Source organism: Sciurus vulgaris (assembly GCF_902686455.1).
Source record: "Sciurus vulgaris genome assembly, chromosome: 6".
Lineage (NCBI taxonomy): Eukaryota > Metazoa > Chordata > Mammalia > Rodentia > Sciuridae > Sciurus > Sciurus vulgaris.
In genome coordinates, this window is record NC_136466.1 from 120,825,593 (window position 1) to 120,843,112 (window position 17,520).

The window sequence follows — 17,520 nt, forward strand, 5'->3', positions numbered from 1 at the left end:
TGGCTGTTTTGTTTGCAATGCATTTCTGATCACACAGGAACTCAAGCTGCTCCCCCAACAGGGAAGTGTGCACTGGTTGATTTGCACCTTGCTGAGTAGATACATGCAATGGCAAGTGGGAGTTTTGGAATCATGGCACTAGAGGATAGCCAGCATTCCATTCCTTTTAGCTCAGAGGTGTTTTCAGTTGCTTATTTCATTTGATGAAAGAAATACATTTATTTAGGTGCTCAGTTATGAAGAGAAATGTGGTTCCATGGAATCAAACTTCAGGCACTGAAATCCAAACTGTATGTCATATACTCCCACATGGTTAGACCGAGCAAGACTACTTTTTAATAGAGAGTTTCAAAGTTGAAATAAAATGAGATTTCCCATGCCAGTCTGTGTATATGTTCAGCAACATATAGATGTTTGAACTGATCTTCCCATAACTTCTGGTAAAATTGAAGCCCCCTGACAGTGAATTTCTGGGTACCAAGGTCTTACTGAGCAGATAACTAAGTTGGTTGTCATTGTCATTGATCCTTTCTGAAGTTTCCCAGGGAGGTATGGATGCCAGAAGGAGATAGCCAGACAGTCATTCCCTGTACACAAACTCACCCTTAGTCCTGTGCACAACCTTTATACTTAGCAAAAGATCACCTCTCAACGAAAAGATGTAATTGCCTGTCAAGCTTGTTGGGGGCTAGAACTCCAGGTCATCATTCTCTAAGTGTGAACCCCAGAAGCAAAAGCATCAGCTAGAAACTCTTGGGTAAGGAACAACCTCATGCACCACGCCATGGGGCATGTATCAAAAACTCTCAGAGTAGGACCAAATAATTGTATTTAACAAACCCTCCAGGTGACTCAAGCACACATTAGTTTGAGAACCACTCATCCAACAGAGATACTTTCTATAGAAATGAAAGTAGTTCATTGTTCTCTATGAACTGATGCCCAAAATTAGCAGCCAGCTGCAGCTCTTCTTAGTCAAGAGGATCCTCAAGAATACAAGATAACTGAGTACTGAGTATTGCTTTTCATGTTTACATGTGTTTTGCAGATACTTGGGAATTTTCCTTTCACCAACTCAACAACCACTTGCAGAGCCCCCAGTATGGGGCAAGCACTGGGGAGCACTGGGGATGTGACAGAAAAGACAGATACAGTTTCCTCCCTCATGTGACTCGTGGTCTAATGGGGAAGATAGATGTTAAGCCCAAAATTTTATCTTTAATTCTCTTAACACATTTCTTAAATAGTCAATGAAGAAAACAAGCTGCAATGAAAACTTAAAATTCCTAGATCTATCTCCCTAGATCTAATCTGGAGTGTCAGGAAAGGCTTCCCAACAAAATAAATCAAGAAAGGGATTTGTTCAAGGAAAGAGAATTCCAGGCAAAGGACACACAAATGGAAAGGTATTAAGGCAAGAGAGATCTTTGTTGTTATTGTTGGTCTTTCTACATATACATTAGAGTAGAGTATATTTTGACATATTATACATACATAGAATAAGTAAAACTTGTTCCAGTTAGGATCCCATTACTGTGGTTGTATATGATGTGGAGTTTCATTGGTTGTGTATTCATATATAAGGATAGGAAAGATACGTCCAATTCATTCTACTGTCTTTTCTATTCCCTCCCTCTCTCCCTTCCCTTTATTCCCCTTTGTTTAGTCCAAGGCAGGAGAGATCTTAGGGAACTGAAGAGGAAGCACATTTAGATGAGGTTAGAGAAGCAAGCAGAGGCCCTCTTAAAAAGGCCCAAACAACAACTATCATTTCTTTCCAAAGAGCAATAGAAACCTATGGAAATGTTTTGAGCAGAAAAACGGTACAATAATACTTGCATTTTTAAAGATTCACTCTACATGGTGGGGAGTGAATTGTAGGGAAGCTAAGAACAAATGTGGAGAAACAACATAGCAAGAGTTTGTATTATCTAAAAAAGGGAAGATGGTGGCTTGAATGTGGATCTTGGCATAAACAATGAAGATAAGTGCAAGTATTATTTTGGAGGCTAAATCCACACAACTGATTATTTGTGGTGGGAGAGTTTCAAATATAAGTCTCATGTTTGAGGCATGGAAAATTGAATCAACTGTGGCTCCGTTTACTAGAGAAGAAACAAGTTCAGAGAAGAGGAAATCTAATGCAGCACCTGAGATATAGTAGATACTGAATAAACATTTATTGAATGTATAAACGGATGATTTTTTATTTTTCCTGAGCAGAAGTTGATGGCTCCTTTATGCCCATTCCTATAATTCAACATTTATTAATTAAACAGGAATTTCTATATCCCTTGGTAAAGGAGGCTAAACTGCCAAAAGATTTGTAATAGGCATTATACCCTAAGAGGATGATTTCTATGGTATAGGCTTTCCCCAAATAGTCCCATGTTCCATTCCCCAAAACCTATAATTCTGGGGAGTAGGATGTGGGCCTATTTGAGGGAATATTGTATCACAAAAACAAAAAGGCTATGAAGAAAGGGATTTTGCAGGTGTTATTAAGTTAAAGAGCTTGAGATTAGGATATTTTCCTATGCTATCCAGGTGGGCCCAAGGTACTCACAGCAGTCCTTATAAGAAGGATGCAGAGAAGTCAGTCAGAGAAGGCAATGTGAGAGTCTGAAGTTTTATACTTTAAAGACTGAGGAAGGGGTTACAAGCCAAGGAATATAGATAGGTACTAGAAGCCAAAACAGATAAGGGAATGGATTCTCCCTTGGAATCTACAGAAAGATCCAGTTTCTAACATCCTGAATTTAGCCCAATAAAACTGATTTCAGACTTCTCCAAAGCTCCAATATGCACTCCTGCCTCAAATAACTTAAACCCTTCGTTTATTCCACATAGCAATGTGATTGGCTAAAATTGACAGTTCCCAGGCCCCCTTGCAGCCAGCACTTATCAGCAAAACGCACATGGAAGATTTTGAGGAAGTCTAGGAAAGTTCCTTAAAGAGAGCTGAATTAGCCAAGAGGTATAATCCTTGTGAGTGTGATGAATAAGATCACATGTGCTGATCATGAAGTGACCTTGAGTCCGTGAAGACACTATGAAGCCACTATATCAGAACTGCCTATTTCTGCAACATGAGAGAAATTAACCTTGTTTTCACTACTGTTATTTTAGGTTTTCTATTTATATAACCAAAGCTATTTCTAACTGATACATGGAACACACTTCTTTGGGAAGCTAATAAAAAACTTTGGACCTACTCAGGCAATGCACACATGCACACAGAATTTTCCACTCAATATCGGACTTAGAGAACACTCCCCGACTCCCATGCAAATCTGAAACATGAAATCCAGAGTACTTAAGTTAAAAATTCTTACCTTTGTGCCAAACAGAATATCCAACCAATGTATCTTAAAACCAAGTCAATTTTATGCATGAAATAACTCAAGAAAATAGTTGTAGGTCATCTCAGTCTGGGAAGAGAGAAGTATAAACCTACTATTGTGTGTACATTCTATTTCTACTTGTTAATAAGCAATGTAAGTAAATCATTTGATCATAGAATTTAGAGATGATAAAAAGCTCAGGTATCTTTGTCTAATCCAACCACCAAAAAGGAAAAAAGGCCAGATACTTATAAGTCACTTAAGGTCATTCACCTAATCTCTGAATATTTCAGTGTATTTATTTTTCACACTCTCTTTTAGTATATTTCTTTCCTTGTAATTACCTAATAAATAATATTTCTTGCTTGACTTTCATTGGTTTAATTCAAAGGTTGACAACTATGGCCCCATAGCCAAATTCAGCCTATTTTATTCGTAAATAAAGTTTTATTAGATGGCAGACGCTGCTATTCATTTATATGCTATGACCGCTTTTGTACTATGATGGCAGAGTAAAGACAAAGTTGCCCACAAAACCTAAAACATTTACTATCTGATTCTTTACAGGAAAAAACAAAAATATGCCAATCCTACCTGTTCTTGTTTACTTCTTCGCTTCATTTCATTTTTCTCATTATTTGGAGACATTTTTTGGAGTTGCAATCTAAACCACATTTTAAATGAAAATAAAATCCTCTATGTCTGAAGAAAGGCAGATAAAATCATGAGGTTTCATAATACAACTTTCCCTGAAAATTGTTCAAGTTCAAACCCTGTTGGCACCTAGTGCTCAGATCTGGGTTTGTCATATCACCTCCAATAGAGGGAACCAGCTTCCCTGGGAGAAATGGCAGATCCTAGGGTTGAAGCAGGAACTATCCCAGATTAGCCCAGAGATAAAGAATGATTGATTAAATGGCAGAGAACAAACACATCTCCTATTGGAAGGATCTAAATAACTTATGTAAATACTCCACCCTAGAGAAGCTGGAGCAGAGCTCACCAGTTCTTACATGTGGGACTCACATATGATGACTTCCTTACAGAGGGGAATAAAAGAACTTTATAGTAGAGGAACCTAATAAACACGCATCGGCCAGGTGAGGAAGGGTCATGCCATCGGTAACAGGTCATGTTGATAGTATGTACCCTGAACATGATGTGATGAAAATGGCACTTCATCTTCTATCATGGGAAAAACACCAGACAGACCCCAGGTGAGGGACATTCTGTGAAATATCAGAACAGTACTGACTGCTCTTCACAACTGTCAAGATCATCAAAATCCAGGGACTTCTGAGAAACTATCACAGCCGAGCAGAATTTAAGGAAGACATGATAACTGAATCTCCTGTGGTATCCTGGAGGGTGTCCTGGGCAGAAAAAGGACATGGGGAAAACTTAAGAAATAGGAATAGAGTGGACTTAATTAGTCACAGAGTACCAACATCAGGTCATTAATAGTAATCAATGCTCTCTACTAATATGTTAATAATAAAGAGGGTAGGGTATATGACAACTGCACCATCTCTGTAATTTTTCTATAGGTCTAAAACCATTCCAAAATTAAGTGTTTGTTTAAAATAAAAACGTGATGGTTCGAATTAATTAAAAAATATATAGACCTATTTTTTCTTCTTCAACAATGGCTTCCTTTGGATCTACCATACTGGTTACCAAATACTCAAAATCTACTATCTTGACTTCTCCAACAATTTTTTTCTCTCTCACCCCCTAGCATATCATTGTATTTCATAACAAAATTTTCATTTTTCTCCCCTCTCCCTTGCTAAAATCTGAAAAATGCACAATTTGCTCTAGAATCCAGGCGATTCCCTTTATAAAACCTGACAGCAAGAACAGATCTGCAATGTCTTCATTTCTGTCATTCAACATTAACTCTCAGGTGCCTCTAAAAGCCATTTATTTCTCAGCTCCAGCTTTGAATTGATTCACCAGCTTGTTCCTTCCTCCAGTGGTCCAGGATCTCTCGGCTCTCTTTGAACACTATGAGGCACTGAAGTCCTTTATTTCCTCAAATCTCTAGGAATAGAAAGGTCAGTTCTCAATAATAAACATGGCTTGTGTAATTAAGGATTTCCTCTGCTGGGAAAAGCAGCTGATAAAATCATCTTTTGGTGAGAATAGCAAGGAAGGAAAATCTGGCATTTGTCTTTTCTTAATCATTCAATCCTTGACATTAAGCGTATTTTTTGGACTCTCTCTGGGACTAGGTTAGGATTACCATCAATTATCTTTGGAAAAGAATAACCATTAAGTCATATTACAAATTATAGATGCAAAATCTCATTTCAAGAATTTACCCCCTCAAACTACACTTTTACCAGGAGAAATTTTCCCAAATGTGGTATGCAGATGTGCGTGAGAGTGAGGGAAGATGTGTGTTAATAGCTCCTGGAGCTGCTAATGGTATGAATTGAAGGTAAATCAAATCCCTACAACCTTTCAAACCCTCCCAGCAAGCTAAGATAATACTGCCTCTGGAAACCTTCACCTTTAGTGTTGTCCCTTTAGTTTAAATGACTTTTGTAACCTGTGATCCCTGATCTTTCTGAGGTCCTAGAACTTTTTTAATATCAAAATCCTCTTTGTCTATCATACTTTTGTCTGAAACGCAGGTGCACAGGCTAAAGCCTTTTCTTGTGATTTTAGTCATATCATTTCACTGTGCTGATTCTTATTTCAAGCTAAACGGGATCCCTAACAAATAGAGAAAATAAAGCCTTGGTGATATTTTTTTCAGTAGAAAAAAAGTCTATAAAATTTGAGGTCAAGGGAAGAAAATGATGAGATCGTTAATGGTAGAAAGGTTAGGAAACACTGAGTTTTAGACCTCAGTAATGGAGTGTCAGACACTAAGCTAGGGGAACTGAAGGTGGAAAATTATTACCACCTCCAGCAAAGGCAGAGAGGATGGGCTCCAGAAGAGATGCTTTTCTGGTGCAGCTTCAGACATCAAGAAAGGCAATATGGTGGTCCATGAAAGCAGAGGAAAAGGAATTAGGGAGGAGCAGGGTGAGGGCCAATGAGGACAGACTCAGAGTAGGGGGCTCCTGGCACAAATATCTGGAACACAGAGTTGAAAGAAAGCAGGGGAGGTGGTAGGAAGGTGGAAGGTGGTATAATATTTGAGAAACAGTGAACTTTATCAAACACACTTCTAAACTTGTTTAAATCTTCATAAATTTAGCCAGGCTTCCGTTTTGTTCTAAAATGTTAGTGATTTCAGACAAATGAGTCTTATCATTCTGTGCCTCCCTCTTGCTTAGGAAGAGCCTTGGATTCGTCAACTACCCCAAATGATCTCTTGACCTCACATGAATGGAATAAGAAACATGAAATTCAGAATTATGACAAAAATCCTCAGTAGAAAAGCAGAAAATCTCAGAGCACAACCTTGTTGAGGCTTTATCCAGTTTCTTAAGGAGGACCTGAACACCACTGTTTTCTTCTTATTATTATTTTTGTTAAATTGTAGAAAATCTCTTGCTCACTGCTCACTGCCCAACAAAGCAGTGCTGACCTCGGCTCTTCCCAGAGTCCCTCCTCACCCCTTCTACAGAACTCATCAGCTCCAATCTGAATCCTGCACCTAGAGAATAATCATTAAGAATGGTAAACTCCACTGGAAATTTCTTTCCTCCAAAGAGTCCCAGAAAAAGCATTGTTGATTTGAATCAACAAATATTTATTGATCTCCTAATATGCATGAAGAACTGCCAGGTATCTTCTTAGACAGTCTAATTGTATCTTCCCAAGGAAGAGGCTCTGAGAAGTCTTGCAGTGATCTGTTTCATTCAGTCTACCCCAATGTTTTCCAATTTGACTTTGAAATCCTATATTCTAAAAACTTATTAATATCCACAAAAACACTAATCTACCCCAATGTGTTTTTAACTTTATTTTAGAACCCTGACTTTTATATGTGGCAAATCTATACTGATATATACACATTGTTATCAGTTCTGTAGAATTCTAGAAATTTTGAAAAATATATTTCCATCTGTTATTCACTCTAGAATTTTACCTTCAATTATATACAATTTGAAGGTAAAACATAAAATGAAAAAAGCACTTTTTGTACAATGCATTACATTTATATAATGCATTACATGTACCAGTTGATTCAGGGCCTAAGAAAAGCATTTAAATGAACTTCTAGAATTTTTTTATAACACTTTGCACCCAGTTTGATTGTCATAGTGACCACTATACTCTTACCTTTTTGAAATTTTAAAATTGCCTCCAAGTGAATGAAAACAGTTTTCATTTTACAAGTTTCATCTAAAAATGTCAATACAGAAAAAGTAAATCAATGCTTCACTTTATAGTCAAAGAACAGATCTTAAAAGAACTAGCAATACATACAATCTGCCCAGATTGAACCAGGAAGATATAGAAAACCTAAATAGGTCAATATCCAGTAATGAAATTGAAACAGCAATTAAAAACCATCCAACAAAGAAAAGCTAGAGACCAGATGGATTCTCAGCTGAGTTGTACCAGACCTTTAAAGAAGAACTAACACCAGTCTTTCTCTAATTTTTTCATGAAACTGAAAAGGAAAGAACATTCCCAAATACGTTCTCTGAAGCCAGTACAATCCTGATACCAAAACCAGACAACGTCACATCAAAGAAAGAAAACTACAGCTCAATATACCTGATGAGCATAGATGCAAAAATCCTTAATAAAATATTAGAAAACTGCATTCAAAAATACATCAAGCCGGGCACAGTGTCTCATGCCTATAATCCCAGTGGCTAGGAAGGCTGAGGAAGGAGGATTTCAAGTTCAAAGCCAGCCTCAGCAAAAGCAAGGCACTAAACAACTGAATGAAATCCTGTCTCTAAATAAAATACAAAATAGGACTGGGGATGTGACTCAGTGGCTGAGTACCCCTGAGTTCAATCCCCTGTACCATCCCCCAAAACAATAAAATCACATCAAGAAGATAATATACCATGACCACGTGGATTTTATTCCAGGGATGCAAGGTTGGTTCAACAAATCAATGAATGTGATTCACCACATAAGTAGAATTAAAGACAAGAATCACATGATCATCTCAATAGATGCAGAAAAGGATTTTGATAAAATCTAGCACCTATTCATGTTAAAACCACTAGAGAAACTAGGGATAGAAGGAACTTACCTCAACATTATAAAGACTATGTATGGCAAAATCAAAGACAACATCAGACTAAATGGTGAAAAATTGAAAGCTTTTCCTCTAAAATCAGGAATGAGACAAAGGTGTCCACTCTCACCACTCCTATTTAACATAGTTCTGAAAACCTAGCCAGATCAATCAGGCAGGAGAAGGAACTTGAACGAATACAAGTAAGAAAAGAATAAGTCAAATTATCTCTGCTGAAAACATGATCTCATATGTGAAAAACCCAAAAAACTCTACCAGAAGACTTCTAAAGCTGAAAAATAAGTTCAGCAAAGTAGCAGGATACAAATCAACATTATAAACCAATAATCTTCCTATATTCCAACAGTGATTCTGTTGAGAAAGAATTAGGAAAACTATCTCAATTCATAATAATCTCAAAAAAAAAACCTGGAAATTAATCTTACCAAGGAGATGAAAAAAATCTCTATAATGAAAATTATAGAACATTGAAGAAAGAAATTAAGACCTTAGAAAATGAAAAGACCTCTCATGTTCTTGGATAAGCACAATTAATATTGTCAAAATGGTCATATTTCCAAAAGTGCTATATAAATTCAATGCAACTGCCATCAAAATGCCATGACATTCTTCACAGAACTAGAAAAAACAGGCCTAAGATTCACTTGGAAGAATAAGAGACCCAGAATAGCCAAAGCAATCCTGAGTAAGAAGAAAAATGCAAGAGGCATCCCAAGACCAGATCTCAAATTATACTAGAGAGCTACATTATTTTAAACTAGGTATAATGACAGGCCCGAAAGTCCAGGCACTCAGGAGGTTAAGGCAGGAGGATTGCAACTTAGCGAGACCCCGTCTCACTAAGTTTTATATTTATTAAATATAAAATAACATTTTTATTTTATATTTCAAAATAAAAATATAAAAAGAGACAGGGGTGCAGCTCAGAGGTACAGCACATTCACAGCAACCCTGAAGCCCTGGGTTCAATTCCAAGTACCACCAAAAAAAAAAAAAAAAAAAAGTTATTTTGCTATTTTGCTCCTATTACTCCTAGCTAGAGATTAGGGAGAAGAAAATTCAACTCAATATGTCTTTAATCCAAAAACAGGACACTGTCCCTTAACACTACTAGGCTACAAAAAGGCCATCAAGGTGGAAGATTTTCAGAGCGCTAATCAAACTCCTAGCAGAAAAAGCAAGCCCACCCAGTGTTCTCTAGTCTAAACAGAACAGAACTGATGGAAGAGAGGCAGCTCAAACAAAATCCGGGAGACAGTGTTTCTCCACAGCCGTACCTCTCCCCCTCTCCCTACTCCTCCTCTTGCTGGGTTGCTCCTTCAGGGACCTTCTCATCCAACATTCTTCAGTTTCCCCACACCACCCACCCCTCCCCTGGCCCGATCAGCCCACACTCTGACTCATTCCTTGTCCCTCTCAGTCTTCGCAGCCCACCCAATCTTTCGTATTCACCCTAATCTTTCAGAGATGAACCTCTGCCAGGTGGCCAAGTAGACAGGGACTAATTCATGCTATGACCAGCCAATATAGGCTTAATGTGATTTTGCTCCAAAATAGTACATTTTCATTACAAAAAGAGACTCTGATATCTTAGTTCAAAAGAGTGATAACGGCATGCATTTCAAAAGGATGAATACATTTTGGATCCCTCACACCATGAGCCCTAATATGAAGAAATAGTCTTAGTACTATCTCTTATCAGTAATGTTCAGTACACATTGCGTTTCTCAAATTGCATTCAGAAGAACACCAGCATCCTGTGAACAGATATTTCACCCAAAAAAAAAAAGTGTCCCATTGTCAAATAAAAAGTGGAGAAACAACTTTCTATAGCTGGTTTTACTTGGAAAGTCTTTGTGTTAGTGTTTTTAAGGCTTTGCAAGGTATAGCATCTACTATTACTTAGACAATTATTTCCTCCATTCATAGGATACATACTTGAATTCCCAAGAGATGCCAAGCACTCTACTGGGGACTTGATAATCAAACATTCCTGCTTTCAAAAGACTAGGCAGGCTAGGAACAAGCAATAAATGAACAAGATAATTTCTGGACAAGACACAGCTCCAAAAGTGAAATAACAAAACAGGGAATTGTGATACAGTACTTAAAACTAGGTAGTCTGGGCAGGTGGTTCCATAAAGTAGCTCTGAAAGAAGAGAGGTCTGGGCAGGGGGATGCCAGCAAGGACATAAGCCAGAAGTGAGAAGGTCATATCCAAGGACAGAAAGAAGGCTTGTGGGGCCTGAATGAAGTGAGTAGAGTAGTAACCAGAGGTAAGATCAGAGACAAGCAGGGCACAGAAAACATTTGAACTTACTCTAAGTGCAGGAGCAACTGAAATACGTCATTAACTGAAGTAATGGTATTTAGTTGCGCCGAAACCAGTCTTTATGTTCTCTAGAGAACACATGCAGCATGTGGGTAGAATAAGGAGAGAAATAACTGCTCGAAACAGTGTCCAGAGGTCACGGAGCAAAGAACCTTCCAGAACCTGATCTGAATATGAACTGGCATATTCCAGAGAGGGCCAAAACAGGCCACTCCTCTGACAGAAGCAACTTCTCCGGTCCTCTGCCAAGAGTCATCATGAAAAGACACCCTCCCACCTGAAGCTGGTCTTCTGACAGTTGATCATGGTCCCTCTCCATCCTCTCCACCTCCGAGCATCTTTACATATCAAAAATCTAAATTGTTTCCATCTACCATCACTGTGTTCAGTGTGAGGAGAGAGAAAGTGTAGTCCAGCACTACCAAGAGGGCTCAGTGTTTTCTGGTAGGTGGAGGGGACTTTTCATAAACAGTAAATGGGCACCAGGCCCAGTACAATCAGTCTCCAAATCTAAATTAAAAGTTATATCAGCATCTCTTAGAGTTCTTATAGTTCCGAAGGCAGGAGGAAACCAAAGGACTGAGAAAAGCACCAGCTTTTCCTTCTTCATTGTACTTTGGGAATCTACCTGCCCCCCGCCCACCCAGGGGGAAGAGGAGCGTAGTTTTGTGGTTGTTGTTTCTTAGGGTTTGACTGTTTTTTGTTTTTAAACGACTAGCACTGAAGATAGCTGGAAGTTACAGTCTGTGTAGCATCTTAACTTCAGATATAAGCCAGGTTACTGGAAGAGCTGGCCTGATTGATTGAGCGAATCTTGGTTAGGTTAATCTAATTAAGCCAATATTTATCTAGTGATTACAGTTGCTCTGTGCCCAGCATCACTGCACAGGACATCACGATCTCAATCCCCGCCACCTGCCTTGTGCCTTTCTACATGTAAAAAACCATGTCCAGCCTTTCTCCATTTATGTCTGACCCATTCTCTAAGGTTATTTTGAAATTCAATCTTTCTCTTCTGAGTACTCAAGCCACTTAACATGATCTCATTTGCACACTTAATGAGGTGTTCTCTAGTCCACCATCTAAATCAAGTTATTAAATAAGACTAGGACTGTGTGACCCTCTACAATGCCACATGACAGTCCGCAGGCCTTCAAATCATAGCTGCATGCTCTAGTTCACAGAAATCTGATTCTGACAAACAGTGTTAGAATTCGAAATGTCCCTATTTCCAGAAATACAAGCCCCAGGCTGCCCCATGCCTCCATGTGTGTCTATTGAGGGATTTGTCCCTGGTGGCCTGTGTCCCTTAACCTGGTAGAAGTTGTACAAGAGACCTACACTGAGACAGAAAGGGAAAGAAGGAAAGAACCAAGAAGAGGAAATCAGAGAAAGCAAATGTATGATCGTTGGAGCATGAAAGAGGTCCAGGTCATTTTGTGAGGTGCCCGGATGTGTGGAATTGATACATAGTTGACCATACAGTCCAAGGTCATCCAGCAATTTGCTTTCTGAGCCTTTATGTTCCAAACCTTTATCACCGACTTTGAATATGCATTGTCTAGATATGCAAATTAGTACTGCCTATTAACCAAGGCCATTAACTAAAGCAATCCTTTTGAAAATCTTAATTTTAATTAAAATTAGATCCACAGCTTCACAGGTCTCTGGTGCATTTCTTCAAATTGTGTATGTTCTTGTCTATCAGATGCTAACCTAGGGTCTTGGGAAAACCTGGTATGGCTTTTATGAGTTTTGAGTTCTTTTGTTTTGTTTTGCATTTTCTTTCATAGACTCAAGATGCTCAAGAGTTTTTTCTTGGCTATTAGCAAAATATGTTTTAGGATTATATAAAAATATTCAATATTAAATAAAGCACTATAGGCGATATACTGAATCCATAGTAGGAACAAAATCTAGTAAAATATAAATGTAATGAAAGGGGTTTTTAATATACATATTTTATTTTTAATTGACACACAATGATTGCATGCTACTAAAGTCATAAAGGGGAAGACGATTGAAAGGTGAGTGACGTTTTCACCAGCATTAGTCTAGTTTTGTCACCTCGAACCTATTGTTCAATGAGTGTTTACCCCTAAGCACAGACTTTGGGCTTATATACACTCTCTCACTTGTTTTTCCCAATGAAACTATGAAGCAGGCATTACTCTCCCAAGTCACAAAAGAAAAAAACTAAAGCTTAGGGAGGGTACCAAATTGCCCACAGCAACGCAACCTAAGTAAAAAACCATCTATGATCCTCAGCCTGTCTCACTCCAACATATGTGATCAAACACATAAATGTGGACATAGGTAGAATAAAGGCAGGTGAGTGGGCTGCCTTAGCACTAGGGGTTGAGTAAGGCGGCTTTCTCCTCTTCCCGTTGGAGCTCACAGTTCAGTACAGAGATCATCTCAGGATGCGTCTCACAGATCAGAGGTGAGTTTCTAGCCCAGGTTAAACCACCGTGGCCCTTGGACTTACCACAAAGGCCCTTGTAAATGTTCATTTTCAGAATTTCACTTTGGCCTAATTAACTTAGCCAAGTGCTGAAAAGCTACCACTTAGACATTCCAATTGTGTTTATGACTGCCATGTGCCTTGGTGTTTGGGATATGGTCACTGTTTCACATGGTTCTTCTTAAGTAAAACTCTGAGCAAAAATTTCTCTCAGGTTTCAATAAGAAGAAAAGTCTCTCTGGAGCAACAGCTATGCTTCTGTGACTACTTTGAGCCTTGTGACTGGTCATGTTTCCATTTTTGCATTGACAACTAGAAAGTTTCCAATCAAGTCTAGAACTGACTCTGAAAGCTGTGCAGGATATTGGGGTACTCCTCATGAACTTACAGCTTCCCCAGCCTTCATTTCACAGTCATTACCTTTTCCCCCATTTTCTTCATTGCTTTTAATTTTTTATCTCACAGGGTGACTTACTGTAGGCATTTTTGTCATGAGTTTCAAAGCCTATTAAGATTCAAGGCATTTGTACATTTACCTATTTCTGTGTATAATGGAGTCTCTGTATTTGCAACTGGTACAGAGAACCTCCTTGCGGCAGGGAAGATGTCTTACTCATATTCGTACCCTCAGTACAAACATGTGGCTTGACAAACTGTCAGCACTTAATAAACACCTATTGCAGTGAACAGAATTTTGAAGTATCTCCAGAGATCTTTGAAAGACTGGAAAAAATATTAGAAAGTTGAACTGCTGCCTTGGCACTTCAGTCCCCAGTAGAGGAGGGAGCATTTTGTTTATATTCTGACTCTTGTCAAAAGTGGGAAAAGATTCTGTCAGAGACGAGTCCATAGGCCAAGGGGCCCTAACAGAATATAAATAACACAGCACCCCTAATCCGGTGCCTCCAACACACCATGGGTCACAGGGCTGAGCAAATGCTGGGTAAATGTTGACAATTGAGGATCTTGACATTTGCATGTAGAAGTAAGTAAATGTTCTCTTCTGAATCTGCTCTGTGATGCCCCCACCCCCAAGATCTCTATTGAGGAGATGGAGTATTGCAGGGGGCTAAAAATAAAATTTTGGGCTCAGACACACCTAGGCTTAAATCCTAGTTATGCCACTAAACAGGGTTGCATACTTTCCTTTCTTAAGTAAGAAAGTATCTAAGCCTCCATTTACTTACCTTTAAAAGAGATTGATCAAAACAAATACTCACAGGATTATTGTTAAGGATTAAATGATACAAAATGCTCAATGCACTTCGCCCAGTGGCTTATACATGGCGAGTACACTTTAAGTAAATAGAGACTTTCTTACCCATTTTTTAATATTCATTCTAAAGTCAAACACCAGGTGTTAGGGAGCACAGGGAACTGAAGCTCAGGTAGCATGCTCACAACCAAAACACCCTCTATTTCAGTTTCTAACAGAACTTCAATTTACCCACACCACCCTCATGCCCCAAATCTAAGGCCATGTAAGCTTTCGCCCTCCTCACTTCTATGGAGAGTCTATGAGGGGGATAAGAGAGGAACAAGCCTCATTAATAGATAACTTCCAAATCCTCTTAACATACTAGGAATAATTGAAAAATGACAGGACTTCCTGACTATTTCAAAGAGTTACTGAGAAATGGGATTTGAATTTAAAGCAAGCATCATTAACAAGATTGAAATATTTGGGAACCTCATGGCTGATTTCTGAGAACTGGATTTAGAAAAACAAACACTCTTCTAAGTGAAGCATGGACCGAATTTATGAGTTGGAGATAATTCTTTGCTTTGAAAGATAAATCTCTTCAAAGTGATGACAATATAAAAATGTTTGCATTTAATATAGTGTTTATGAAAGATGTTGTATACTTACCTAAATAGAACTCAAGCTTTCAGGCCTACAAATTGATGATTAATATAATCTACTAAAGCTTTGTCCTTAAGTCACCACAAACCCATCTGGGTTCTCTGTATGTTCCATCTGTATGCAGGGGAAAGAGAATGACATTAACACCCTGTCTACACAAAGACCAACTTTGCATTTGGAAACAGAATAAAAGGATCCCTGAATGCACAATTACCCAAATAGGCATGGGGCCTTCTGAGTCCAGGAGCAAGTGTGCCTGGGAACTTTGACATCAAGGTCACGAGCAGCTCTGCAGCTACCCACACTAGAGCACAAGGAACTCACGTTCAGGGAACCAGATTGAGTGTTTTTAAGATCTGTCTCCTGGACCCACACCCCCAAATGGAGGCCCATTCTCTGGGCTCAAAAACAACACAGCCATTGTTGTTTCACACCCTGTAATTATAAGTGAGCAAATGGAATGACCACAGCAGCTGCACTACACTGTGCCTCTGAAGAGATGCAACATGAAATGTGAGCATAATTGCGCTGACCATGCTCCTTCCAGACAGTAGCTCGTCAGCACTACCAGACAGCTTACATTGGAGAATTTATACATGCATCGCCATTTACGGCACTGCAGATGAGAGAATGGACTTAAATCTGCTGGCCTGCACTGGAACCACTGTGTGACCCTGGGCAAGTCACTTTCCTCTCCATACCTCAGTTTCCTTATCTGTAGAGAGGGCATAATAATAGAAATTACTTCAGGCTGGGTGCCGCAATCCCAGTGGCTCAGGAGACTGAAACAGGGGGATTGTGAGTTCAAAGTCAGCCTCAGCAACTTAGTAAGGCCCTAAGCAACTCAGCAAGACCCTAAATTATGTACATATATGACATATATAATTACATATAATTATGTATATAAATATAAACGTATGTGTATATATGGGGATGTGGCTCAGTAGTTAAGCACCCCTGGATTCAATCCCCAGTACCAAAAGGAAAAAAAAAAAGAGACTTCAGAGGGTTGCTGTGATGGTGATGGTTAAGTGAACTAATATGTGTATTAGTCTACTTGTCTTGGTTGCTGTAATAAAATACCATAGTCTAAGAGACTCAAACACAGGAATGTACTTTCTCATAGCATTGTAGGTTGAAAATCCAAGACCAGAGTGCCAGCAGGTTTGATGTCCTGAGGCCCAGCTCCTGCCTTGTAGACAACCACCTCTCTCCCTCCTTCTTTTCATAAAGCCATAATGCCACCATTTAGGCCCCACCCTCATTCTCTCACCTAACCCTAATTACCTATTTACATCAGGACTAGGGATTCAACAGACAAAGGGGGGAGGACACAGCTCAGTCCATAGCAAAGTGTATAAAGGGTTTAGAGACCAGTGGCTAGCATGCATTAGGTACTACATAAATGGAAGATACCCGTACCAAGCACTTCATAGACGGTCCCCTTAAAGATCACGGCAGTGCAGACATAGGTATGTCTTCCTCATGAGGAAACTGAGCTTGAAGTTAGCTGTCTTGACCTCGGGAGGCAAAGCCGAGGTCACTCTAGTCTGTCGCTAACACCAACGTGCTTTCTGTTTTACCTTACTACATTTTTTAGATTTTTAAACAAAGGCTACAAATTTTCTCTTCTATTCTTAGTAAAATAGCTGTATTTTTCTAAATACTTTGATGGAAGCATCATATAGAATCCTACAAATACCCTTCTTTTGTGGAAGGAAGCCAAGTTTTCACTCACCTGACATGTGGCGTAAGCAGGGAAGCTCTGCTCCTGGTCTTGAGTCTTCATGGCTGAGCAGCCACCACCTCTAAGACTGCAGTTCTCTATGCAGAGGACAAAGAGGATTTCAATGGTGTCGCATCAACAGCAAAATGCTCCAGCCCAGAAATGACATGCATGGCTTTTCACAACTCATTGGCCAGAACCCACCTGAACACAGAGTGTCAAAGGAGTACAACTCTCTCACGGACCTGGAAGGGAAGAGACCCAGAAAGACTTGGAGAAAAGCACTGGAGACTACCACAAGATAACATCTGACAGTCAAATGTTAGGACAGTTTTTCTAACATTAAAGCAGGATTAAGGACATATCTATAAAACAACAACAAAAATAGTCTAACTTATTTCCAGAAAATAGGGTGACTTTTTTTTTCTTTTCTTTCGGTTTTTGGCTAAAAGCAGTAATAATTGTTATTTTTTCACTCCTAGCCAAGCCACCAATTGAACAAGGGAAAGTAACCAATAGTTATCTTACAGAGTATGGGTACTGGAATCAGGAGATGAAGAAGGCAACGAGATGGGCAGGAACTTCACTCCGTGTTTAAGGCTTGACGT

General features: G+C 39.1%; 1 long non-coding RNA gene across 2 annotated transcripts in view; it reads right to left on the reverse strand.

Annotated features, from left to right (window-relative positions):
• The window catches only part of LOC306664136, a 186,320-nt gene that overhangs the window by 15,083 nt on the left and 153,717 nt on the right, over nt 1-17,520 (reverse strand). The window contains exon 4 of one of the 2 annotated variants that reach the window (XR_013764655.1): nt 16,925-17,010. This is a non-coding gene — a long non-coding RNA (uncharacterized lncRNA). Of the gene's footprint in view, nt 1-16,924; nt 17,011-17,061; nt 17,158-17,520 lie in introns of those variants that run through there. The other variant, XR_013764656.1, reaches the window with a different exon arrangement.